The sequence below is a fragment of the Mobula birostris genome, chromosome 29, assembly GCF_030028105.1.
Source record: "Mobula birostris isolate sMobBir1 chromosome 29, sMobBir1.hap1, whole genome shotgun sequence".
In the NCBI taxonomy this organism is placed as follows: Eukaryota; Metazoa; Chordata; class Chondrichthyes; order Myliobatiformes; family Myliobatidae; genus Mobula; species Mobula birostris.
This window is the reverse complement of record NC_092398.1, coordinates 6,263,334-6,290,865: the sequence shown is the minus strand read 5'-3', so window position 1 is coordinate 6,290,865 and position 27,532 is coordinate 6,263,334. Positions and strand designations below refer to the sequence as shown.

The 27,532-nt window shown below is 43.9% G+C and overlaps 1 long non-coding RNA gene across 2 annotated transcripts in view; it reads left to right on the top strand.

Moving 5' to 3' along the window:
• The window catches only part of LOC140190000 (uncharacterized), a 36,315-nt gene extending 8,996 nt beyond the window's left edge, over positions 1-27,319 (top strand). The window contains exon 3 of one of the 2 annotated variants that reach the window (XR_011883522.1): positions 26,790-27,319. This is a non-coding gene — a long non-coding RNA (uncharacterized lncRNA). Of the gene's footprint in view, positions 1-13,333; positions 13,431-26,789 lie in introns of those variants that run through there. The other variant, XR_011883523.1, reaches the window with a different exon arrangement.
• Positions 27,320-27,532: the final 213 nt, after the last annotated feature.

Genomic DNA, 27,532 nt, shown 5'->3' with positions numbered 1-27,532 from the left:
CCCACCTGACCAATTAATCGGTCTCTTGACCCGTACATCTTTGGCACACTCGGAGGAGACAATTAGAGCCAGGTGACCATTCAGTCAGCTCCATCATGGCCGCTGGCCTCCACAGCATCCAGGACATCTTCAAGGAGCAATGCCTCAAAAATGTGGCATCCATCATTAAGAACCCCATCACCCAGGACATGCTCTCTTCTCATTGCTACCTTCAGGGAGGAGGTACAGAAGCCTGAAGACACACAATCAATGATTCAAGAACGGCTTCTTCCCCTCTGCCGTCCGATTTCTGAATGGATATTGAAACCATGAACGCTACCTCTCTAACTTTTTTGTATTTTTATTTTTGCACTATATATATATGTTAAATAATGAAATTAAATAAGTAGTGCAAATAACAGAGAGAAACAACTGCAAATTACTGTAATTTGCAGTTGTTTCTCTCTGTTATTGTGTATTGCATTGTCTTGCTGCTGCAAGGACAACAAAGTTTACAGCATAAGTCAGCGATATTAAACCAGATTCTGATTCTGACTAGTGCCGTTTTGGAGCTGGTTGGGTCAAAAACTTTCTGTGGCTTTTTTTTTTGATCCTCTGTATTGGAGTCCCCACAGGGGTTCACCTACTAACCTGTCCGTCTTCGGAATGACTGTGAAACTGCAGTGTTTTGTAACTGCACATCTGGCTCACTAATGATCTTAAGATAGAAAAATCTCTCATCCTCACTCCACGTGCCTTACGTGCAACTCCAGTGTGGCTGGTTCTTAAAAGGACTGTGAAATTGTCGGTTGAAGTACTTTTTTCAGTAGGCATCCCAGGATGGGTAATAAACACCAGCGATAATCACTAGCTATGAATAAATCATTTTAAAATAAAAATCAGAGCAAAGCCAGCTACGGTGGGAATGCTGGAGTCTGTGCTGGGTTAGGGGGCTGGTCTCCCACTGGTGCTGCTCGCCAGTGTTCGCCCCTGGAGGACAAGCTGGATTGCCTTTGTCTGCGGATGACCCAGTGTGAAATGGGGAACTGCTACGTGCTTGTTCTTGCAGAGGGGTGGCTCCAGGACAATATCCCATGCACCATCAATCTTCAGGCCATGCCACTGAGAGATTTGCGCTATTATTATTTGTGACTGCTTGTGCAAGTGTAACTCCATGTGCTTGGTGCTCTGTGTGGGTGTATGTTCTGCGCTGAAATGCTACTTTGTTTAGCTGTGTACACGTGTATGGTTGAATGACAATTAGATTCGAACTTGAACTTGTCTCACACAAAGAGAAGACTGAATAACTTTGAGCTGCCAGGCTGAGTGCAGGACTTTGACCTGAATCGTTGACAATTCTTTTCTCCTCACAATGTTGAGCTCCCCCAGCAGATTGTTGGTTGCTCCAGATTCCAGTATCTGTAGTCTCTTGTGCCTGAAGTATCTTCACCTTCAGGATTGTGCACCTGGTCACCAGGAGGACAATCCCCAAACCCACTTGCCCCCCAGTCAATTCATTTGGTCCTGAATGCATCCTTGACCCCCTTCCACTGGGCAGAAGGTACCGTACCATTAGGACAGGAACTGTTATGATAAGAAACAGCTTCATCCTCCAGGCTGTAAGACAACTGAACTTCCTGCCTCCACCCTAATCTTCTCACATACAAAGTGCCGGAAGCATTATACTGTTCACTTTTTAACTTGTGTCATAAATACACATTATTTTTTGTTAATTCGTTTGTGGTAATATTACTTTAACTGTGCCATGAATGGTTCCAAACTTGGCTGTGACAAGAGGAGGACTGGGCATAGGGCTAGCAGCCCCATCCTGTGAAAACCCAGAACCACAAAAGCTCCAAAGACTTCACCTCTGGGAGAGGAAGGATCTTTGATGGGCTACACCTCGAAAGACTGGAAGACTAGCCCAGGACAGAGGAATGGCGAGTTGCTGTCAGCACCCTAAGTGTGATGGGCGTAAGAAAAAGATTATTACTATATAAACACGAAAATGTGTTGATCGGATTTCCAGCATTTGCAGATTTTCTCTTGTTCTGAATACCTGCAATGCTGGAAATCCAAAACAGCACACGCCAAATGCTGGAGGAACTCAGCTGATGTGCTTTGTGCGAATGAGTTATACACCTTGCTCTGGAGGAACGTTGGTTCGTTTGGCGCTCTACATACGTACGGTTGAATGACAATAAACTGAACTTGCACTTGAACTTAAACTTTTAAACTTTGCTGAAGTTCTCTGTGGCACAAAGAATCAGCATCTGCACAAAAGGCTGAGTCCTATCTGCAATTAAACTACTGGTTTACAGTGTACGTCATAGAACTGTAGTCACCGAGTACAGGAACTGTCCCTTCTGACCAAATAGTCCGTGCCGACCAAGATTCCTATTCAGGCTAGTCCTATTTGACCATGTTTGGCTCCTATCCCTCTAAACCAGGAGTTCCCAATCTTTTTTATGCCATGGAGGAATTTCTTTAGCCAGAAAATGGACCCCTTTGCTTAATTGGATCCCTTGCTTAACGGTGTTGGCCCATGGCATAAAAAAAGGTTGGAAACCCCTGCTAAGGGTCATCCATTTAGAATAGTGATGTTTTTTTTTACTTAGTGAGATACAGCATGGAACAGGCTCTCCCAGCCCTTGGAGACGAGCTGCCCAGCAACCCCCCGATTTAATCCTAGCCCAATCATGGGACAATTCACAATGACCAACTAACCTACCTACCAGGGTTGGCACAAGGTGTTAGATGCCAGAAGTCCCACACCATCAGGTCCTTCCCTTCAACCATCTGGTTCTTGAACCAACCGGAGATGAGGAGGAATTTTCTTTAGCCAGGGAGTGGTGAGTCTGTGGAGTTCGTCACGGGTGGCAGTAGAGGAATATTTAAGGCAGAGGTTGATGGATTCTTGACTAGTCAGGGCATGAAGGGATAGAGGGAGAAGACAGGAGGCTGGGGCTGAGAGGAAATTGGATCAGCCATGATGAAATGCCAGAACAGACTCAATGGGCCAAATGGCCTAATTCTGCTCCTATATCTTACGGTCTTATGTCTTACGTAACTATCCAACTGTCTTTTAAAAGTTGTTATTGTACTAAATTTAACCACTTCCTCTGCTGGCCAATTTCATAATTGACAACCCTCTTACAAAGAAGTTGTTCCTTACATTTCTATTTTATCCTTTCCCGCCCCCAACTTAAATCCTCTAGCTCTTGATTGTCCAGCTTTGGAGAAAAAGACTGTATGGATTCACTCTGTATATGTCATTCATGATTTTATTCTTCTCTATAAGATCACTTCCCCTCCCAACCATTCTGCTATGGTCCAAAGAGAGTAGTCCTCTCCTGTTCAATCTCTCCATTTATACTCAGTGGCCACTTTATCAGGTTCACCGGTACACCTGCTCATTAATGCAAATATCCAATCAACCAATCATGTGGCAGCAACTTAATGCATTAAAGAATGCAGACATGGTCAAGAGGTTCATTTGTTGTTCAGACCAAACTTCAGCATGGGGAAGAAACGTGATCAAAGTGATTTTGACCGTGGAATAATTGCTGATGCCAGATGGGGTGTTTTAAGAATCTCAGAAATTGCTGTTCTCCAGGGATTTTCACACACAATAGTCTCTAGTTTACAAAGAACGTTGCAACAAACTCAAGGCGTCCAGTAAGCAGCAGTCTTTGGGTGAAAACACTTTGTTAATGAGAGAGTTTAGAGGAGAATGGCCTGACTGGTTCACGCTGACAGGAATGTGACAGTAACACAAATAACCACAACTTACAAATAACCACAACAGTAGGGTGCAAAAAAGCATCTCTGAATGCACAAAATGTCAAGCCTTGAAGTGGATGATGTTGTGTATTTAATATTTCAGTGCATTTGAGTAATCTTGTAAGTATATTGTTTGGTAAACTTTCTTGTCCACTTACATAATTCATTACAGGTTATATGTATAAATACGTGAATTGCATACGTCGTCACGTTACCATGTGATATGTGCGTCCCTCACCTTAAAGTAATGAACAAGTTAAGACTCGTATTTCAGATTCTCCGTCTGTTCCTTTTAATTAGTTTAACGTTTTGAAGTCACGAAACATAACAGATGGGCTACAGCAGCAGAAGACCACAAGCATACACTCAGTCCTGGCAACATCCTTGTGATTTTTTTCTATGTTCTTTCCAATTTAATAACTGGAAGTAAGGAGAAGTTTCATGGCATTAAACAGCTGGCTTTTAGTTCCTGGGTGTCAACATCTCCAAGGATAGGTCCTGGGCCCAATACATTGATACAAATATGAAGAAGGAAGGCTAGGAGTTTGAAGACACTTGAAATCACCAAAGCTGCAAACATCTCTAGGGAACATTTTTTAGATTATTTAGATTATGAGGACACGCAGTCCTTTTTTATTGTCATTTAGTAATGCATGCATTAAGAAATGATACAATATTTCCTCCGGTGTGATATCGCAAAACATAGGACAGACCAAGACTGAAAAAACTAACAAAACCACATAATTATAACATATAGTTACAACAGTGCAACAATACCATAACTTGATGAAGAACAATCCAGGGGCACAGTAAAAAGTTCAAAGTCTCTCAAATGTCCCACGATGTCTTTCCATAGAGGGAGTACAGAGAAGGTTCACCAGATTGATTCCTGGGATGGCAGGACTTTCATATGAAGAAAGAATGGATGAACTCGGCTTGTACTCGTTGGAATTTAGAAGATTGAGGGGGGATCTGATTGAAACGTATAAGATCCTAAAGGGATTGGACAGGCTAGATGCAGGAAGATTGTTCCCGATGTTGGGGAAGTCCAGAACGAGGGGTCACAGTTTGAGGATAGAGGGGAAGCCTTTTAGGACTGAGATTAGGAAAAATTTCTTCACACAGAGAGTGGTGAATCTGTGGAATTCTCTGCCACAGGAAACAGTTGAGGCCAGTTCATTGGCTATATTTAAGAGGTAGTTAGATATGGCCCTTGTGGCTACGGGGGTCAGGGGGTATGGAGGGAAGGCTGGGGAGGTGTTCTGAGTTGGATGATCAGCCATGATCATAATAAATGGCGGTGCAGGCTCGAAGGGCCGAATGGCCTACTCCTGCACCTATTTTCTATGTTTCTATGTTTCTATCTCACGCAGACGGGAGAAGGAAGGAAACTCTCCCTGCCATGCCCGACCACAGTCCGACTCTGAGTCGTCCGAAAACTTTGAGCTTCTGATCAGCTCCCCAACACCAAGTACTGAGTACCATCTCTATCCAAACGATTCGACCTCAATCTCAGTCACCAACAGCAGGCAAAGCCGGGGATTTTGACGCCTTCCCTCCGAAAGATTCCCGATCGTGCAGTAACAACAGCAGCGAACTGGTGTTTCAGAAATTTCTCCAGATGTTCCTCTGTGCTTTCACGTCTGTCTCCATCAAATCAGAATTCCCATGGCCCCTATTTAATGGATACGATATCATTTTTCACCGGAGGGCTGTGCACGCGTGGTGCGCTGCTCTCTCTCCTCCCACCTGTACATTTTGACTGGTTACATCACAGCCTGGTATGAAGCCTACAATGGACAGTATCGTAAGAGACTGCAGAGGGTTGTAGGCTCAACCATCTGCACCGTCAAGGACATCTTCAAGAAACGGTGCCAGAGGAAGGCAGCATCGGTCACTAAGGTCCTTCGCCATCCGGAACATGCCCTCTTCTTATTTCTACCATCAGTGAGGAGGTACAGCAACCTGAAAATGTGCCTTCAACATTTTACGAATTGTTTCTTCCTCTCCGCCATCAGATTTGTGAACAATCCATAAACCCATGAACACTTCCTCATTAGCATTCTTATTCATTTTTGCAATTTATAGATGTTTGTCTTTGGTGCCACAAAACAATAAATTTCACATCAGTGACAAAAAGACTATAAAACCATAAGATACAGGAGCAGAATATGAAAACAGTAAATATGGAATAAAAAGAGAAAAAAAAAGTGAGTTAATCAGTTTGTTCTGATATGGCCCATCTGGAGTAAGAGATGTTGAAACAGGTCGATAGTTCACAGACTTTAATGCAAACAAGATTTCAGAGGAAGAGAAAACAATAAATGTTAGACCAAACAGGGCTGTTAAATAAAACTTTCAAACAGAAAATTAAATGCCAACACTGCGGTTGAAAGGAATATCTAAATATAAAATGAATACTGCTAGTCTTCAGGATCAGTTGACTTGACAGTCCACTTTTTCAGGCAAGGCCGAATGCAAGCAGGCAGCGTAACGTTGCTGTGCTTTGCTCAAGTCTCGACAAGCATGACAATGAAAAGAAGGGTGTTAAATACCACCATAACCAAATAATAATTAGCTGACACATCCATATTCATGAGCGCAATTGCCAGATCTGCTGCACAGCTGAGTCCATGGTTGTGACAGAAGTAGTGCCCGTTCAGAAATCCGATGGTGGAGGGGAAGAAGCTGTTTCTAAGCTGATGAGTGTGTGTCTACAGGCTCGGCATTGATGGTAGCAATGAGGAGACGTCTTGTCCTCAGTGATGGGGGTCGTTAATGATGGATGCCGCCTTCTTAAAGCATCACTTTTTTGAAGATATCCTTGATGCTGGAGAGGCTAGTGCCCATGATGGAGCTGGCCAAGTGTTTGCAACTTTCTGCCACTTTTTCTGATTCTGTGCAGATATTGATGCAGCCAGTTTGAATGCCCTCCATGACCCACCTGAGAGTCTTTGGTGACCTACCAAGTCTCTTCAAACTCCACATGAAATATAGCCACTGTTGTGCCTTCTTTGTAGTTGCAAGCTGACCTATCTCACTCCTGTACACCTCCTCCTCATGATCCGAAATTCTACCAGCCGTGGTTGTGTCAACGGCAAATTTCAGATGTGCCTAGCCGCACAGTCTTGGGTGTAGACAGAGTAGAGCAGTGAGCTAATCACGCAAACCTTGAGGTGTGCTGGTGCTGTTGGTCAGCGAGGAGGAGGTGTTATTTCTGATCCACACTGACTGTGGTCTCCCGATGAGGAAGTCAGTTGCAGAGGGAGGTACAGAGGCCCAGGTTTTGGAGCTTGTTGTTTAGAACTGGGGGTACGTTTGCTTTGAATGCTGAGCTGTAATCAATAAATTGCAGCCTGATGTAGTTATTACTATTGTCCATGTGATCCAAGGCCAAGTGAGATTGCATCCACTGTAGACCATTGTGGCGGGTCCAGGTCCTTGTTTAGGCAGGAGTTGATTCTGACCATGACCAACCTCTCAAAGCACATCATCACAGTAGATGCGAGTGCAACCGGGTGATAGTCATTGGGGCAGCTCACCCTACTCTCCTTGGGCACTCTTGATTGTCATTCTTTTGGAGTGGGTAGAAACCTCTGACTGCAGCAGAGGGAGATTGAAGATGTCCTTGAACACACCCACCAGTTGGTTAGCACGAGTTTTCAGTGCCCTAATAGGTGCACCATCAGGGCCGACGCCTCGTGGGTGTTCACCCTGTGGAAAGACGGTCTGACCTCAGCCTCTGCGGTAGAGATCACAGGGATCTCTGCAAATTAGAGATTGGCTATCTAACCAGCCAATCAAGTGGCAGTAACACAATGCATTAGAGCTACAGGCACGGTCAAGAGGTTCATTCATTGTTCAGATTAAACACCAGAATGGTGAAGAAATATAATCTATGTGACTTTGACCGTGGAATAATTGCCGGTGCCAGATGGGATGGTTTGAGTATTTCAGAAATTGCAGGATTTTCACACACAACAATCTCTAGAGTTTAGAGAATAGTGCAAAAAACAAAAACCATCCAGTGAGTGGCAGCTCTGTGGAAAATACCTCATTAGTGAGAGAGGTCAAAGGAGAATGGCTAGACTGGCCCAAGCTGACAGAAAGGTGACAGTAACTCAACTACATGTACAGCAATGGTATGCAGGAGAGTATCTCTGAATGCACAACACGTCAATCCTTGAAGTGGGTGGGCTACAGCAGAAGACTGCGAATATACACCTAGTGGCCACTTTATTAGGTACCTCAATATACTTCCATTCATAAAATTAGGTTTGGCTGAAATTAACCAGAACTTCAGAATCAGAGGAAGAGGTACAGTCGACGTTTCAGGCCGAGACCCTTCGTCAGAACACCAGCAAATTTGATGTGCGTTGCTTGAATTTCCAGCATCTGCAGAATTCCTTGTGTTTGTGTTTTCAGAATCAGAATCAGGTTTACTGGCAAACACGTGAAATTTTTTAACTTAGTGGCAGTAGTACAATGCAATACATGATTATAGAAAATAAATAAATAAATACATTGCAGTAAATATATATATATGAATATTAAATTGTTAAATTAAAAATTCAAAAAGAAAAAAGAGTGAGGCAGTGTTCATGGGTTCAATGTCCGTTTAGAGTTCGGGTGGCAGAGGGGAAGAAGCTGTTCCTGAATCATTGAGAGAGTGCCTTCAGGTTTCTGTACCTCATTTCTGATGGTGACTATGCGAAGAGGGCATGTCCTGGGTGGTGGGGGTCCTTAATGATGGACGCCGACTTTCTGAGTCACCGCCCCTTGAAGATGTCTTGGATACTATGCTGCTGACTGAGTTTACAACTTTCTGTAGCTTTTTAAGATTCTTCCTAAGCCTAGTTCAATCAAGGCTACAGTGGAACATATGCACAAATTCAGCTGTGGAGCAGATATATGCATTAACCAAACACTATGATTTCAACATTCTGTTTTGCCTGTCCTTGTATTGAAGTGGAGTCAATATTTATCCATTGGTATGTGCTGCAGAGGATGATCCACGCGATGCCAATGATATTTTTGACATGAAATACTGGTTATATTGTGCAGTGATGGATGCTCTTTTCCTGCGGGTCATTTGCTGATGTGCTGAAAATCCTCGGGGGCGGGGGTTCCTCAGACTGGTTTTCTTTTGTGTCACTTAAACCCCTTTGATCAACTGACTACTGAGCACTTGAGTAGGGAACTCAACAAAGCCTGTGCTCTCCAGAGACCGGGATGAACCAGAGAGGGTGAATAGCGAGACACGCCTGTCTGCCACATCCCATTGTGTGGGAGCGAAATAGACTCTTCCCCAACAATGGCACAACTCATCAGTTACTGGGACATATGCCAGTTTATTGCTCTGTTAAAGGAAGGTGAAGAGGAACCTTTCTTTCTCATGTGATGACTTTGACATTTTATTTCAGAATAGAAGTGAGTTTGTCCTTGCCTGTCTGAAAAGGAGTTATTTCAAGGATGAATTCCCCTTCTGTCCCTGTACTCACCTAAGCTAAACCAAAAATTTATGGATGTACTTTCCCGATCTATATTATTTTTCCCAGAACCAATGGGCCTGCCAACAGTTTAAAATAATTAATGTCAATAATGTATTGGAGAATGGGTCATATGACATTATTATCAGAATCAGATCAGGTTTAATATCAGTTGTAACTGTTGTAAAACTTGTTGCCTTTGTGTCAGCAGTACAATGCAATACATAATAATAGAGAAAAAACTGTGAATTACAGCATATATATATATATAAAGTTAAATAACTAGTGCAAAAATATAAATAAATAAAAAGCTCTGATAGTAACATTAATTAATTATTTTAATTGATATTAAAAGTATTAATAAAAAGTTCATGGTTTCAATGTCCATTCAAAAATTGGATTCCAGAGGGGAAGAAGAGGTGAATTACAGTAAGTATATATATAAAATAGTTAAATTAAATAAGTAATGCAAAAATAAAAATTAGAAGCAGTGAGGTAGTGTTCACGGGTCCAACGTCCACTGAGAAAAGTGGATGGCAGAGGGGAAGAAGCTGTTCTTGAATCATTGAGTGTGTGCCTTCAGGTTCCTGTACCTCCTTCATGATGGTAGCAATGAGAAGAGGGCATATCCTGCGTGGTGGGGGTCCTTAATGATGGACGCCACCTCTCTGAGGCATCGTTCCTTGAAGATGTCCTGGAAACTACGGAGGCTAGTGCCCATGATGGAGCTGACTGAGTTTACAACTCTCTGCAGCTTATTTTGATTCTGTGCAATAGCCCCACCCCAATACCAGACGGTGGTGCTGCTTGTGAGAATGCTCTCTAAGATACATCTGTAGAAATTTTCAAGTGTCTTCAGTGACATACCAAATCTCCTCAAGTTCCTAATGAAATATAGCCGCTGTCGTGCCTTCTTTGTAGCTGCATCGATATGTTGGGTCCAGGGTAGATCCTCAGAGATCTTGACACCCAGGAAGTTGAAATTGTTCACTCTTTCCACTTCTGATCCCTCTACACCTCTTCCCTCATTGCCATTCTGGGCCCCAAATAGTCCTTTCAAGTGAGACGACACTTCACCTGTGAGTCTGTTGGGGTCATCTACTGTACCTGGTGCTCCCAGTGTGGCCTCATGTATGTCAGTGAGACCTGATGTAGTTTGGGCAGCCACTTCATCGAGCACCTACGCTCCATCCACCACAAAAAGCAAGATTTCCCGGTGACCACCCATTTCAATTCTACTTCCCATTCCCATTCTAACATGTCAGTCCATGGCCTCCATTACTACCATGATGAGGCCACACTCGGGTTGGAGGAGCAACACCTTATATTCCATTTGAGTAACCTCCAACCTGATGGCATGAACATCGATTTCTTGAACTTCAGGTAATTTCACTCCCCCCACCCCATTCACCATTGCCCCTTCTCGTTTCCTTCTCTCACCTTTCCTGCCCATCCCCTCCCTCTGGTTCTCCTCTCCCTTCTCTTTCTTCCATAGTCTTCTACTCTCTCCTATCAGATCCCCCCTTCTCTAGACCTTTATCTCTTTCACCAATCAACTTCCCAGCTCTTTACTTCACCCCTTCCCCTCTCCTGGTTTCACCTATCACCTGCACCTTGTATTTCTTCCTGCCCTCCCCCCACTTCCTTGCTCTAACTTCTCATCTTCTTTTTCAGTCCTGATGAAAGGTCTCAGCCTGAAACGTCGACTGTTTACTCTTTTCCATAGATCCTGCCTGGCCTGCTGGATTCCTCTGGCATTTTGTGTGCGTTGTCAGAAAATTTGCAATGAGCCTTTTTGTAAAGTGCAAGTAAATTGTAGTTAATAGCGCAGGCTGCTCCACAGACTAAGAGAATGCATATGCAAGAGCCAAACGTTAGGACAATGGGACTGTGTTAATTGGCTTGCATCAAGCCAAGCAACATAGCCAAGTTATTCCCACCATTGTGACTTGAGTGCAAGCTGGCAGACCAGAAGGATGTTGTCACTTAGCAAATCACACATGGTCACAGGTATAGGCAATCAATAGCTTTTGTGTATTTATTGTATTCGTGTACTCAGTGACAGCTTTACTAATATTAATTTTGTGTGTCTGGCTCTCTGTCATCATTTGTGTTAATTAGTTTCTTCTAAAGGCGCTTGGACCCTAACAATTACTATCTTTCTGAAAGGAACCATTTGGCAAACCTAAGTATTGAAGTAAACAATGTCATTGTAACAATTGAAATTATATTGAGTCACTTGCCTTTGATCTTAATGCAATGTACCTTTTGGGTTTGTGAGCCTCTACTGAGATTGTCTCCAGGATGATGCCTGCTTGTTGTGCTGAGTAAAGACTTCTATATAACCAGCAACACACACAAAATGCTGGAGGAACTCAGCAGGTCAGGCAGCACCTATGGAAATGAATAAACAGTTGACATTTTGGGCCGAGACCCTTCTTCTAGATTGAACTGTACCGGGGGAAGAAGCCAGAATAAAAAGGTGGAGGTAGGGGAAGGAGGGTAGCTAGAAGGTGATGAGTGAAGCTGGGTGGGTGGGAAAGGTCAAGGGCTGGAGAGGAAGGAATCTGATAGGAGAGGAGAATGGACCATGGGAGAAAGGGAAGGAGAAATTGATATTCATGCCATCAGGTTGGAGGTCACCCAGATGGAATATAAAATGTTTCTCCTCCTCCCTGAGGGGGATCTCACTGTGGCACAAGAGGAGGCCATGGACCAACATGGCAGAATTGGAATGGGAATCAGAAAGAAAATGCCACCAACCTAAGCGAATCTCCGGCGACTTTGATAAGGAAAAGTAATAACAGAATGCAGAATACAAATGTTACAGGGAGAGGGCGGTTCAGGTAGACAAATACGGGACAAGGACTGGGGATGAGATGGACTGAGAGATCAGGAATTACAGACACTGGTAACTGGGGGATACAAATGGCAACAAGAAAGAACACAGAATGTGAAAGAAAGCATAAAACTGAAAGAGCCCTCGGTCCATCCATAAACCGCAGATCTATGGTTACATCCTCCAACAGCATCGAGGGAGAGGGAGACCACTCGAATGCAGAGGCCTTCTCTCGGGAGCAGCGGCCGACAGGCTCTCACACACAGATCATTGGGGTCTCCCTACCATCCATCAGGATGAGAGCCTGTAGTATAATCAAAGGTCCCACCCATCCATCTAGCATCTTCTTTCACTTCCTACCATCAGGCAGGAGACTCCGATGCATAAAAACAAGAACGGTCAGGATGGGAAACAATTTCTTGCACCAGGCCATTAGGCTTCTGAGCTTCCTACTACATTGTATTCGAAGTGTCACTGGTTAATCTGTTTTATACCTTACAATATTTAGTCTATACAGTTCAGTTCTGGTCACCTCACTACAGGAAGGATGTGGAAACCATAGAAAGGGTGCAGAGGAGATTTACAAGGATGTTGCCTGGATTGGGGAGCATGCCTTATGAGAATAGATTGAGTGAACTTGACCTTTTCTCCTTGGAGCGACGGAGGATGAGAGGTGACCTGATAGAGGTGTACAAGGTGATGAGAGGCATTGATCGTGTGGATAGTCAGAGGCTTTTTCCCAGGGCTGAAATGGTTAGCATAAGAGGGCATAGTTTTAAGGTGCTTGGAAGTTGGTACAAAGGAGATGTCAGGAGTAAGTTTTTTACGCAGAGAGTGGTGAGTGAGTGGAATGGGCTGCCGGTGACGGTGGTGGAGGCGGAAATGATAGGGTCTTTTAAGAGACTCCTGGATAGGTACATGGAGCTTAGAAAAACAGAAGGCTATGGGTAACCTAGGTAATTTCTAAAGTAAGTACATATTCGGCACAGCATTGTGGGCTGAAGGGCCTGTATTGTGCTGTAGGTTTTCTATGTCTCTATGTTAGTTCACTATTTATTTGTGATTCATCTGTAGATTTTAGCGTTACCTTCATAAGTTACTGTGAGTTATATGTACTACTGTGCTTTACACCCTGATTCAGAGAAACAATGTCTCATTTCTATATACATTATATGGTTATATACGTTATATACATGTATATAGTTAAATGACAATATACTTGACTTGACACTTTATCTGGCAGCAGTGAGCAAGAGACAGGTAGTTGACGCTGGACGCTCGCTCACCTTCCGCACTCGTCTCAATGTTTCAATCTTCCTCTATGTTTTAATCGGCAAGAAATGGAGTCGATCGTGGGCTTGATGTTGCGCACCCAGTTATCTGCCAGGAGGTGAGTTAACTTACCCGCAAATCACAGCTCAAACCTGGAAGCATTCCAATTACTTGAAGCATGTAGCGTACTCGTCCTTTGGGCCGCTCGGCAGATCCAAGATGTTATATTTAACTATGACCTTTTCTTTAGCTTTCCAATCTCCCAGGTGCTTACATGACATTCTGTTTCACGTGAAGGTGCAAGACAACTGCTGTTAAACAGGATGAAAGAGAAATGTGCTGATATTTAGATTTAGAATCAGCGTGGCATAGATTCAGTGGAGTGATTCCAGGGTTGCCTTTGTTTGGATAAATTAAGGACGTTCAGACTTCAGCTTAGACTTCAGATGTATAAAATGTTTGAAAGGGATTTACAAAGGCATTTGGATGGGAAGGTTTAAAATGAAAAGTAAATTTATTTTCTACGTTTGTACATCAAAGTTCAAATTAAATTTATTATCGTATTAGCGTCCACTACAAACACCGAGCAGTGTTTTCCAGGCCCCCATCATTCTTTGCCCTGCATATCTCCTTTGAATTCCTTGCTCCTCAACTTGCCCTCTGGGATTAGACATTACATTTCAGCACTGGGAAAAAAGATACTGGCTGTCTACACTATTGATGCCTCTCATAATCGAAGTTCAAATTTCAAAGTAAATTTATTGTCAAAAGTACATATATCTTCCTCCAGGTGGGCCACAACCTTGTCGTAGGGCTTGGAGGCCTCAATGACCCAAACAGCTATGTTGACTGGAGTCAGGGCTCTATGCTTTAGCCCTTGATAGGGTCACTCATGCTAAACAGTTCAAAGGGTAGAGGTCAGACTAAGAGTGGTCCACCAGTCCTCCAGGTTCGGGGGGTTTAGCTCAGGGCCAACTGGTAAAAAAAACATTGTTATGGAAAGAGCAAAGAAGAATCCTTCTACATCTGAGTGAGAGGGTATGGACAGAGATTGAGGTTCAAGGGGGACGTGAGGGGTAAGTTTTTTACTCAGAGTGGTGGACGCCTCGTCTGGTGGTAGAAGCAAATACATTTGAGGCTTTTAAGAAACATTTAGATGGCACATGGATGTGAGGAAGGTGGAGGGATATGGACATGGTGTAAGTAGGTGGGATTTTTTTTAGGCCATTTGATTTTACTCTTAGCTGATTGGGCACAACGTTGTGGGCTGAAATTCCCATTCCTGTGCTTTATTATCCTACGTACTGTATTCTAAGTGAAGAAATAATTCTGTGAACTTGAGTTGTGGAGTCCCATATTCCTCCCATATTCCAAAGACACATTGATTGGTGGGATATTTGGTCACTGTAAACCATCTCTGATATGTTGGGGGGTGGGGGGGTGTTGGAAGCTGAAGGGAATGTGGCGAAACCCACAGCAGAACTTTCCGCTTGCCAAACCTTCTAACTCCTATTCCCATTCCCATTCTGACACGTCGATCCATGGTCCCCTCTTAATCGAAGTTAAAACATTTGGCCACCGGGAAGTTCCGCTTTTATCACGTTGTTTTGTGGTAGCAGCACTGTGCAAACATAAAACTTACTAGGATTAAGGTTCAAGGATCAAGAATCAACTTTAATCGCTATATACATTGACATATATTACGAATTTGCTGTGGTGGGTCAGGATGTGACATGCAACAAAAACAATAATGTTAACCTCCAGGTTGAGTCGGTGGTGAAGAAGACGAATTCAATGTTGGCTTTCTTTTCTAAAGGTATAGAATATAAGAGCAGGGATGTGATGTTAAAGCTCTATAAGGCACTCGTGAGACCATACTTGGAGTATTGTGTGCAGTTTTGGGCTCCGTATTTTAGAAAGGATATACTGACATTGGACAGGGTTCAAAGAAAATTCACGAGAATGATTCCAGGAATGAAAGGGTTACCGTATGAGGAACGTCTGGCAGCTCTTGGGCTGTATTCCCTGGATTCAGGAGAATGAAGGGGGATCTCATAGAAATATTCTGAGTGTTAAAAGGCCTGAACAGATTAGATATGACAAAGTTATTTCCCATGGTAGGGGAGTCTAGGACAAAAGGGCACGACTTCAGGTTGAATGAAGTCCATTTAGAACTGAGATGCGGAGAAATTATTTTAGTCAGAGGGTTATAAATCTGTGGAATTTGTTGCCACAAGTGGCCGTGGAGGCCAAGCCATTGGGTGCATTTAAGGCAGAGATAGATAGGTTCTTGATTAACCAGGGTGTCAAAGGGTATGGGGAGAAGGCTGGGGAGTGGGGATGACTGGAAGAATCGGATCAGCTCATGATTGAATGGCAGAGCATGTGGGAAAATTTCAGCGATTGGGAGACTGAAGTTGAGTGAAGTTATCCCCTCTGGTTCAAAAGCCTGATGGTTGAGAGGTAATAACTGCTCCTGAACCTGATGAGTCTTGAGACTCCTGTGCCTCCTTCCTGATGGTAGCAGTGAGAAGAAAGCATCTCCTGGGTGGTGCAGGTCCTTGATAATGAATGATGCTTTCCTGCAACAGTGTTCCATGCAGATGTGCTCACTGGTGGGGAGGGCTTTACCATGATGGACTACGCTGTACCCATTACTTTTTGTAGGAATTTCCGTTCAAGGGCATTGGTGTTTCCATACCAGGCTGCGATGCAACCAGTCAATGTACTCTCCACCACACATCTATAGAAGTTTATCAAAGTTTTAGATGACATGCTAATTCTTCACAAAGATCTAAGGAAGTAGAGGTGCTGCTGGGCTTTCTTTGTAATGGCTTTCAAGTGCTGGGCCCAGGACAGATCCTCTGAAATAAATAACACCAAGGAATTTAAAGTTTCTGACTCTCTCCACCTCTAATCCCTTGATATGGACTGGCTCGTGGACCTCCAGTTTCTTCCTCCTCAAGTCAAGAACCAACTACTTGGCCTTGCTGACATTGAGTGAGAGGTTTTGTTGCTGTGGCAGCACTCAGCTAGATTTTCAATCTTGTCTCTATATGCTATTCGGTCAACGACAGTGGTGTCACCAGCAAAGTTAAATATGGCATTGGAGCAGTGTTTAGCCTCACACTCAGAAATATAAAGTGAGTAGAGCAGGGGCTAAGCACACAGCCTTGTGGTGCAGTTGCGCTGATGGAGATTGGGGAGGAGATGTTGTTGCCAATCTGAACTGATGGAGGTCTGCAATTGGGGCAGTTGAGGATCTAGTTGCCCAAGAAAGTATTAAGGTATTGGTCCTGATTGGGTTTGAGTGGATGATAGTATTGAATGCTGGGCTGTGGTCAATGAAGAGCATCCTGATGTATGCATCTTTGCTGTCCAGATGTTCCAGGGTTGAGTGAAGAGCCAATGAAATGACGCCTGCTGTGGACTGGTTGTTCCAGTGGGCAAATTGGAGTGGATCCAAGTCGCTTCTCAGGCAGGAGTTGATATGTTTCATCACCAACCTCTCAAAGACTTCATCATAATGGATGTAAGGGCTACCGGGTGACGGTCATTGAGGCAGGTAAACATGTTCTTCATAGCCACTGGCATAATTGAAGTGATACCTCAGACCGCTGAAGTGGCAGGTTAAAGATATCAGAGAACATTTCAGCCAGGTAGGGTCAAGACAGGCCTTTAGTATTCGGCCAGGTGCCCTGTCTGGGCCGAAAGTGTTCCATGGGTTCACTCTCCTGAAAGATGCTCTCACATCAGCCTCAGAGACTGAAATCACAGGGCCATTGGCGGCTATGAAGTTCATGAAGGTACCTCCATCCTTTGATGGTCAAAATGAGCATTAAAGGCGTTGAGCGAAACCTTGTAGTCAGCTATGTTGCTTGGTTTCACTTTGCAGGAGGTGACAGTGCCATGCCCTGCCACAGCTGTCAGGCATCCTTTAAGTCTGGTACGGAATTGCTACTTCACACATGAGGATGGTCATACCTCTTGCATTGTACTTGGTTGTCATACCTGAACACCACCGATATGGTCCTCAGAAAGTTGCAGTTCTCGTGGTTCATTTAGGGCTTTTGGTTGGAGAAGATATTGTGGGGACATAGGTCTAAGTGTTTTTTATAAAGTCTGTGACAGGTGTGGTGCATCCTGTCAGACCACTGACGAGCCCTTGAAGCCCAGTCCACCAACTCGAAGCGATCCCGCAGAATCTCCTCTACCTCCCAGGACCACCTCTCTGGTGTCCTTACCTCTGGAATCTTGCTCTTTAGCCTCTTCCGGTATGCAGGCAGGAGGAGGAGAGCCAGGTGATCAGATTTCCTGAAATACAGTCTGGAGGTTCAACGGTAGGCGTTCCTCATTGTGGGAGAACAGTGATTGGGTCCCCTGACGCTGTAGGTGACTTGTTGACGATATGTTGAAAAATTGGTTCTTTACTATCACATGTACTGGGATACAGTGAACGGCTTGTCTTGCACACTATCCATATCCATCAATTCATTACATGGTGCTTCAAGGTAGGACAAGGTAAAACAGCAGCAACACAGAATAGAGAGTCACAACTACAGTGTAGGTAGACAATAAGGTGCAAGATCATAGTGAGGTGGGGTGGCGGGGTGGAGATACGTCTCTACCAAAGGAGGTGTATGGCTTTCCTTCCCTCCGTTAGCCTGCAGGTCATCAAGTACATCAAGATGGTAAAAGAAAAACAGAATAGAGTGTGTCAGCCGCAAGAAAATGCAGGGCAGGGAAATAAATAGTGAAAAACCATGGTGAGGTAGGCTGGGAGATCAAGAGTTCATCTTCAGTGTGTGGGAGTCCCATTCAAAAGTCTGATAACATCAGGACAGAAGCTGACCTTGAGTCTGTCTGGAAGGCCAAATGGTCCAGTTTATGTTTCCAGAAACAAGGACCGTAGAGATCTCTGGTGGATGTTATACGAGACCTTGAGGTGGCAGGGTGGAGATACGTCTCTACCAAAGGAGATGTAAGGTGCTCCATTGCCCTGCTAGCCTGCAGGTCACCCTTGGGCAAGGTGTGGCACCTGCTTAGCCCACCCCGATCAGGGTCATGTGAAGCAATGGAGCAGGGGGTGGATGGTCGTATGAGCAGCCGGTGCACATCGCAAGTCCTGGTTACGCGACCACTGACACCAGGCAGACAATCTATGAAGAGTATTGATAATGGCTGGGGTCACCTGTCTTTTAAAGACACTGCCCAGAAGAAGGCGATGGCAAACTACTTCCGTAGGAAATTTGCCAAGAACAGCCATGGGCATGGATGGAGAAAAGAATAAGAAGGCAGTATTAAAGATAGACGGGAGACCATGATTACCCACGTCATACAAAATGGCATGTAGTGATGATGAGGATGATGATGACAATGATGAATCACTTACTGTGACAGAGCTCGCAATCACCTCAGGCCTCTCCTTCACCATTCCCCCTCTCTTTATACCATCTTCCTTCTCCACTCTCAGTCCTGATCCCTGGTTTCGATCCAAAGCATCAGCAATTTCTTTACCCCCACCCCACTCCACAGATACTGCTTGACCCGCTGAGCTCCTGAAGCAGATTGTGTGTTGCTTGGAAAAGAGTGGTTATTCCAGGAGTCTAGTGCTTGTATGTTCCTATCGGGTTACTAATAGTGATCAGGAGGGAGTAGTGAAGATGCAAAAGGTTGTGGGGAGAAGGTAGGAGAGTGGGGTTGTGAGGGATAATATATCAGCCATGCTGGAATGGCAGAGGAGACTTGATGGGCTGAATGGCCTAATTCTGCTCTTATATCTTATTGCCTTATGGATGATTTTCTTTTCTCTGCCTTGGCTACTTAAGACGTATGGCATTGGCTGATCTCTATCGTAAAGCCACAGAGCACTATAGTACAGAAACAGGCCATTCGGCCCATCTGGTTTGTAATAAAATATTATTCTGCCTACTCCCGTCGACCTGCACCAAGACCATAGCCCTCCAAACCCCACGCATCCATGTACTTATCTAAACTTCTCTTAAATATGGCAGTCAAACCAGCATCTACCACTTCTGCTGGCAGCTCGTTCCACACTTGCACCACCCTCTGACTGAAGAAGTTTCCCTTAAATATTTCACCTTTTCCCCTTAACATATGAACTCTAGTTCTCAAACTCAGTGGAAAAAGCCTGCCTGCATTTACCCCGTCTATACCCCTCATAATTTTGTAGTGGTTAGCACAACGCTTTACGGTACAGGTGACACGGGTTCAATTCCCGCCACTGCTGTAAGAAGTAGGTACCTTCTCCCCGTGACCATGTGAGTTTCCTCCGGGTGCTCTGATTTCCTCCCACAGTCTAGAGACGTATTGGTTGGTAGGTTAATTGGTCATTGTAAGTTGTCCCGTGATTAGACGACGATTAAATCGGGGGATTGCTCCAGCTTGGCGCGAGGGTCCAGAAGGGCCTATTTTACGCTGTACCTCAATAAGTAAGTAAATAAATAATCTTCCCTCAAGTCCGGGCAATATCCTTGTCAATTTTCTCTGTACTATTTCAATTTTATTGAACAGCTCAACAATATACCAGCCAGGTCCGTTCCGAAGAAAGTTCATTAACTGGAAATATTAAAGAGTTTCTCTCTTATCAAGTGCTGTCTGACCCGCTGACATTTCAAACAATTTCCACAGAGCAAGAGTATTTGGCATGGTAGAAACTTCAGTGTGCCTTTCACAGGAGCTCTATCAGAGAGAATTCTGAAAAAATTGATACCATTTCCAGCATTTTGTGTTAGCTCAATGGAGAATGGGAATCAAACCAGGGAAATCTAGATGTAGTTAGTTCTGTTGCATCCAGAATTTGCTATGTAAGCCTTTGGGAGTTCAACACAGTGAAAACAAAATCCCAGCAGTATTGTTAAAAGAGGACATAGTTTATCTTAAGTGCCATAGTACTATTAAGTACTTACAAATAAATAACAATCTCATTGCAAAGCAATACTATTCCAGCCATTGGATAACAATGTTGTGGCTTTAATATAATATTAAGCTAAACGTCTCTATGACTATACTTGCAATATAATCAATCAATTATTTTCTTCTCGTACATCATGAGCAATGGCAGCAAAATATTACATTTTAATACAGCCACACTATTGATTAATACAATAATCAGCCTATAATTATGTAGTCTTTGGATAATGTACATATGGGACTGACAATTGTCATTCAATTAAAAGCTGAGCATTTCTTTATTGTGCAAGCAAAGTCACAAACAGCTTTCTTCAAATTTCCCTGCTTTTGTCTTTTCCCGACAATCAGTATCCAAAACAGTTGCAGTTACTTCGATAGCATGATGGAGAGGTTTGAGAACCCACAATGCATTCAGGCTCCTGAACCAGCATGGATAACTTCACTCGCCTAAACACTGAACTGATTCCACAGCCTGTGACCTCCCTTTCCAGAACTCTACAACTCGTGTTCTCTGTATTATTTATCAATCAATCAATCAATCTATTTATCTACCTGTCTATATCTGTCTATCTGCCCATCTATCTGTCTATCTATCTAACTGTTGATCTATCTATCTACTAATCAATCAATCTATCTATCTATCTATTAATCTATCAATCTATCTATCTATCTATCTATCTGTGTATCTATGTATTTATTTTTACATAGTACTGTACAAAAGTCTTAGCTTAGGTCTCTATTGTGGTGGGAAGAGGGCAGGAAGAGAGGAATCATGGTTGGGAAAAGGGGAAGGGAGAGGGGAGGGAGTAGGAAGCACCAGAGAGACAGTCTGTAAAGATCAAGAAACTAATTGATTGGAATCAAATGGCCTTACCCACTGTTCAAGGCTGGGTGTGTCTGCCCCTGTGCCACCCCTACCCCTGGCACTCCTCCTCTGCCACCTCTCCCACACCTTTCCTATGGCGCTCTACTCTTGCTTTTCCCAACATCCTTTGCTCCAGTCAGATCTACAAACACTCTCTGCTACACATTGTCAAATACAGTACTGTGCAAAAGTCTTCGGCAACCTAGCTATCTATACGCAGACATGAGGAAATCTGCAGATGCTGGAAGTTCAAGCAACGCACACGTAAAAATGCTGGTGAACGCAGCAGGCCAGGCAGCATCTCTAGGAAGAGGTACAGTCGACGTTTCGGGCCGAGACCCTTCGTCAGGACTATCTGAAAGAAGAGCTAGTAAGAGATTTGAAAGTGGGAAGGGGAGGGGGAGATCCAAAATGATAGGAGAAGACAGGAGGGGGAGGGATGGAGCCAAGAGCTGGACAGGTGATTGGCAAAAGGGATACCAGGCTGGAGAAGGGTAAGGATCATGGGACGGGAAGCCTGGGGAGAGAGAGAAGGGGGGAAGGGAGCCCAGAGGGTGGAGAGCAGGCATGGAGTCAGAGTGACAGAGACAGAGGGAGAAAAAAGAGAGAGAGAAAAAATGGGGGGGGGAATAAAAAAAATATATTAAATAAATAAATAAGGGATGGGGTGTGAAGGGGAGGAGGGGCATTAATGGAAGTTAGAGAAGTCAATATGCATGCCATCAGGTCTGTCTGGGTAGCCTCCAACCAGATTTTTTGTGTGTGTTGCTTGCTTTTGCATGGTACTGCATTGATATGACTGTCTTTGTTTGCATGTAGTTGTTCATTGATTCTGTTGTAGTTCTTTGTTCTACTGTGAATGCCCACAAAGAAATGAATTGCAGGGTGATATACGTATATGTTATGGTTACAGTATATATACTTTGGTAATAAGTTTGCTTTGTAAGTTAAACTTTTTGCATTTTGTTCTTGATCCCACCGACCAGAACATGGTATTGTAGAGAGGGTGCCTCTATAGTGTACCATTCGGACAGATCTTTCCACACATAAATACGTCAAGGAAAAACAATGACAGAATGCAGAATTAAAGTGTTGCAGAGAAAGTGCCGAGCAGGTAGACAAGTTCGTTGCAAGGGCTGGGACAAGGTAAATTGAGAGACCAGGAATTTTTCGTTGTAGAGAAGCTGCATGGCAGAGTCTGATAACAGTGGGATAGTCAGAATCCTTGAGCCCAAGGGCATGTGTTGGTATCTTCTGTCTGATAGTGGGGTGGGGAGGGGGAAGGGCTTGGGGATGGTGGGTGGTGTACAAGAGGAAAAGTTCACGTGATCATATTAGATAGTTCCTGTGCATGTGCACATGTGATTCTCAGAAGCTTGTGCTGCACAGAAATCAGCATCTTAAACCACAGAGAGAAGCACGTTAGCGTAGTAGCTGATAGACCGCCTTACAGCACCATCGATTGCCAATCAGGGTTCAGTTCCTGACGTCATCTATCAGGAGCTTGTATGTTCTCCCATGGAATTCTTGATTTTTTTCCGGGTGCTCCAGTTTCATTCCACATTCCAAACACTTACTGGTTAGGGTGAGCATGCTCCCCCTCTCCTGGGCTCACCTATCACCTTCCAGATCTTTCCCCTTCCTCTCTCCCCACCTTCTTATTCTGGCAGCTTCCCCTTTCCTTTCCAGTCCTGATGAAGGGTTCGGTCTGACGTGCCAACCCCAAATAAAAAAGTTCCACGTTCAAATTTCAAGGTAAATTTATAATTAGAGTACGTATATGTCACCGTATACAAGCCTGAGAATTGTTTTCTTGTGGGCATACACAGTAAATCTAATAACCACAACAGAATGAATGGACGACCGCACCCTACAGGGCGGACAACCATCATGCAAAAGACAACAAAATGTACAAATACAAAATAATAATAATAAATAAAAAAACAATAAATATCAAGACCATGAGAGGAATGGTCCTTGAAAGTGAGTCCATAGGTTGTGGGAACATTTTAATGATGGGGCAAGTAAAGTTGAGTGAAGTTATCCCCTTTAGTTCAAGAACCCGATGGTTGAGGGGTAAGAACTGTTCCTGAGTCTAGTGGTCAGAGTCCTAAGGCTCCTGTGCTCTCTTACTAATGGCAGCAGTGAGAAGAGACCATGACCTGGATGATGGGGGTCCCTGATGATGCTTTCCTACGACAACACTCCATGTAGATGTGCTCAGTGGTGGGGAGGGCTTTACCCATGATGGACTGCACCATATCCACTACTTTTTGTAGGATTTTCCGTTCGAGGGCATTGGTGTTCCCATACCAGGCTTTGATGCAACCAGTTAATGTGCTCTCCCCCACACATCTATTGCAGATTGTCAAGGTTTTTGACGCCATGCCAAATCTTTGCAAACTTCTAAGGAAGTTGAGGCACTGCTGTGTTTTCTTTGTAATTACACTTGCGTACTGGACCCAGGACAGGTCCTCTGAAACGATAAGACCGAGGAATTTAAAACTGTCGACCCTCTCCATCTCTGATGCCCCAATGAGGACTGACTCAGGGACGTCTGGTTTCCTCCTCCTGAAGTCAATAATCAGCTCCTTGGTGTTGCTGATATTGACTGAGAGGTTGTTGTTGTGGCACCACATAGATAGATTTTCAATCTCCCTCCTATAAACTGAGTTGTCACCACCTTTGATTCAGCTAATGACTGTGGTGTCATCAGCATCTTAAGTATGACATTGGAGCTGTGCCTAGCCACACAGTCATAAGTGTAAAGCGAGTAGAGCGGGGGCTAAGCACACAGCTCTGCCGTGCACCTGTGCTGATGGAGATCATGGAGGAGGTGACGTCGCCAATCCAAACTGACTGGAGTTTGCATTCGAGGAAATCCAGGATCCAATTGCACAAGGAAGTATTGAGGCCAAGGCCTTGAAGCTTATTGATTAATTTTAAGGGGTTGATAGTGTTGAATGCTGAGCTGTAGTCAATGAAGAGCATCCTGATGTATACAGCTTTGCTGTCCAGATGTTCCAGGGTTGAGTGAAGAGCCAAACAAAAGGCATCTGCTGTGGACGTGTTGTGCTGGGAGTCAAACTAGAACGGATCCAAGTCGCTTGTCAGGGAGCGATTTCTCTCTGTAGATGTGGCCTGACTGGCTGAGTTCATCCAGCATTTTGTGTGATAATAGAGAATGCATGAAGAGTAGTTCTATACTCATTTTGTGTCTCAGAGGCAACAGAGGAACTTCCACTGCTGGTCCATAGTATTGTTCACTTTCTTTTGACGCTTTTTTACTTGGGACTATGTGCTTCAGTTCATTTTGCCCATGTGTTCAGTCCAAACACACCTTGTGTTGGCAGATTCCAACATAAATAATAAGCAAAGCGCCATTTTCTCATTTCGTTATTTACAGAAAGTACAGGAATATTTTCCATTGTTATTGGACGCGCTGATGATGACGCAACCCTGGAAATTATTTCAGCTTGTTTTGTTTTTTAACATCCCTGTTCCTGACTCAGAAACAAACACCTCTGAGTCAGAAGACTGTGTCTTCAAGTTGGGCGTCACGTCAGGGTCGCGGTTAGCGGGACGCTATTACAGCTTGGGGCATCGGAGTTCAGAGTTCCATTCTGACGCCATCTATAGGGAGTCTGTGGGTCCCCCCTCTGAATGCGTGTGTTTCCTTTGGATGCCGCTGTTTCCTCCCACAGTTCAAAGATGTAAGGTGAGTAGGTTAATTGGTCATTGTAAATTGTCCCGTGATTAGGCTGGGGTTAAATCGGGGGATTGCTGGGACGTGCGACTTGTTGGGCTGGAAGGGTCTATTCTGTGCTGTAGCTCTAAATAAATAAAATGAAGTATTTCAGTGCAATACTGAGAGAAAGCTGCATTTTAATAGGTAATTAGTCTTCCCGATTAAATGCTAACAAGGAAAAATAAACTTTAAAGCTCTTGGATTGGGGAGAGATTAGTTTTTATTGGCATGGTAGTATTGCACTACTTCAGCACCAACAGCTGGGGTACAATTCCAGTTGTAAGGAGTTTGTACGTTCTCCCCATGACCATGTGGGTTTCCTCCAGGTGCTCTGGTTTCCTCCCATATTGCCAAGACATACATGTATCCTGCTGTATTCTTTGGCAGTCATCTGCACCATCCACAACTTTTCTAATCTTCATATCATCCGCAAACTTATGTAACGAGAATCACCCTTTGTAATAATGATCAGGGAGGCACAGAGAGAATCTGTATTTACTGACAAGTACCTTTATTGCCTCAACGGACGAACATGTCAATTTACACAACCAAAAATCTGTGTACACACCAACTAAGTGTTCCTGACCTTCCATGAACAGTCAAAGAACAGAAAAGATATTACCAGTTAAAAATAACTTTCTACTACTAGCCGTTTTGAATCTCTATATCTGTGGGGACACTTGTCCTCCTACGGAGTTACTGCCATCAACACATCTGAAGTGTCTGCTTTTATATTCATTACTTACCAATTCAAAAACTCCATTCCAGTGCCATTGGCTGTGGGTCATGTATCTGACCTTTAACACATTTTTGTTAGCTCTGCTCCAGGCCAGCATCCATTTATTGCCCTCTTCCCAGCAAGTGACAATCGCTAATTTATGGCTCTTTATTCTCAACCAGCTTGAATCACGCAGAACAGATTCAGACCCCAACAGTCAAAACCTGCATGATATATCCAACCAAAGAACACCTCACAAATAACTTCTTATTTGGAAATGATCCCCAGTTCAGCAGATTACCCGAGGCATCAATGTGTCGACTTTAAAACACTGATCAAGCTAAGCGACTAATTCACAAAATGGAGAAGGTGCTTCATAAAATGGCAGCCCCATCTCCTCCCTCATGGCAAGATCAAAGGCAATTGGTCCGTCTGCTTCCACTGTCCTTGATTGATTTGAATTTGCTGATTTGCAGACTAGTTCTTTCTGGCCAACACTCTGAAGTGGCAGACGCTGAGCGGAGACGTGACGGAGGTTTATAAGATTATGAGAGTTATAGATAGAGTAGCCAGACAGTACCTTTGTCCCACTGAATTACTGTAACACCAAGAGATACTACACTTCCAAAGTACCTCAGTAGTTGGAAAGCACCTTAGGTTTATGTGTTTACTTTTTTGTTGTTTTGGGGAAGGGCTATATTATTTTCAAAAGGGGAAATTTCAGAGGAGATGAGAGGGGCATGTTTTTTACAAAGACTGGTGAGTGACTGGAGAACGCTGCTTGGATGATGGTAGGCAGATACATTAGGGAATTTAAAGAGTTGTTTCGATAGGCACATGAATGTAAGGGAAATGGAGGGATATGGACATTGTGTAGTCAGAAGGGATTAGTTTAATTGGACATTTGATTACTAATTTATTTGGTTTGGCACAATATTGAAGGTTGAAGGGCCTGTTCCTGTTCTGTGTTCTGTTTTATCTCTGTTCTAGAGGGACATCCTTCTATTCTGAGGCTGTGCCCTCTTGTCTTAGACTCCCCCACGTTAGGAAGCACCCACTCTACGTCTGCTCAGTTTAGGTCTTTCAACATTTGGGGAACAGAAGATGGTGGCGCGACGCAGCATGCATGGCTGGTCTGAAATGATATTGTATTTGTTAAGTAGGTACCGTGCACAATCCTGATTTGATGGAGACAGACGTGAGAAGCACGGAGGAACATCTGGAGAAACTTCTGAAATGCCTGCTTCGCTGCTGCTGCTACTGTGCGATTGAGAATCTCCAGAGAGGAAGGCCCCAAATCCTTGGCTTTGCCTATTGCTTGTTGCCGGGGCTGGGGTCGAAGTGCTCGACAGAGATGGTGCTCGGTGCTTGGTATCGGAGGGCTGGTCAGGGGCTTGAAGTTTTTGGACGGACTCAAGAGTCGGCTGTGGACGGGTGCTTCCAGGGTGCTGCATCGGCAAGTTTGCGGCGCTGGAGGTTCATGGCAGGAAGAGAGTTTCTCTTCCTTCTACCGTCTGCGTGAGATGATGGGACTTTCGAGAGACTTTAAGACTTTTTTTTTCACAGTGCCCATGGTCTGTTCTTTATCAGATTACGGTATTGCTTTGCACTGTTGTAACTATATGTTATAATTATGTGGTTGTTGTCGGTTTTCTTTTAGTCTTGGTTTGTCTTGTGTTTCTGTGATATCATTCTGGACGAACATTGTATCATTTCTTAATGCATGCATTACTAAATGACAATAAAAGAGGACTGCGTGTCCTCATAATCTAATCGAATCTAATCTAATTTGATAGGTTTTATTGCGATCTCCCCCCCCCCCGCCCCTGTCCATTCTCCTAAACTCCAGCAATTACAGGCTCAGAACCATTAAACACTATTCATATGTTAACTTTTCACTCTCGGG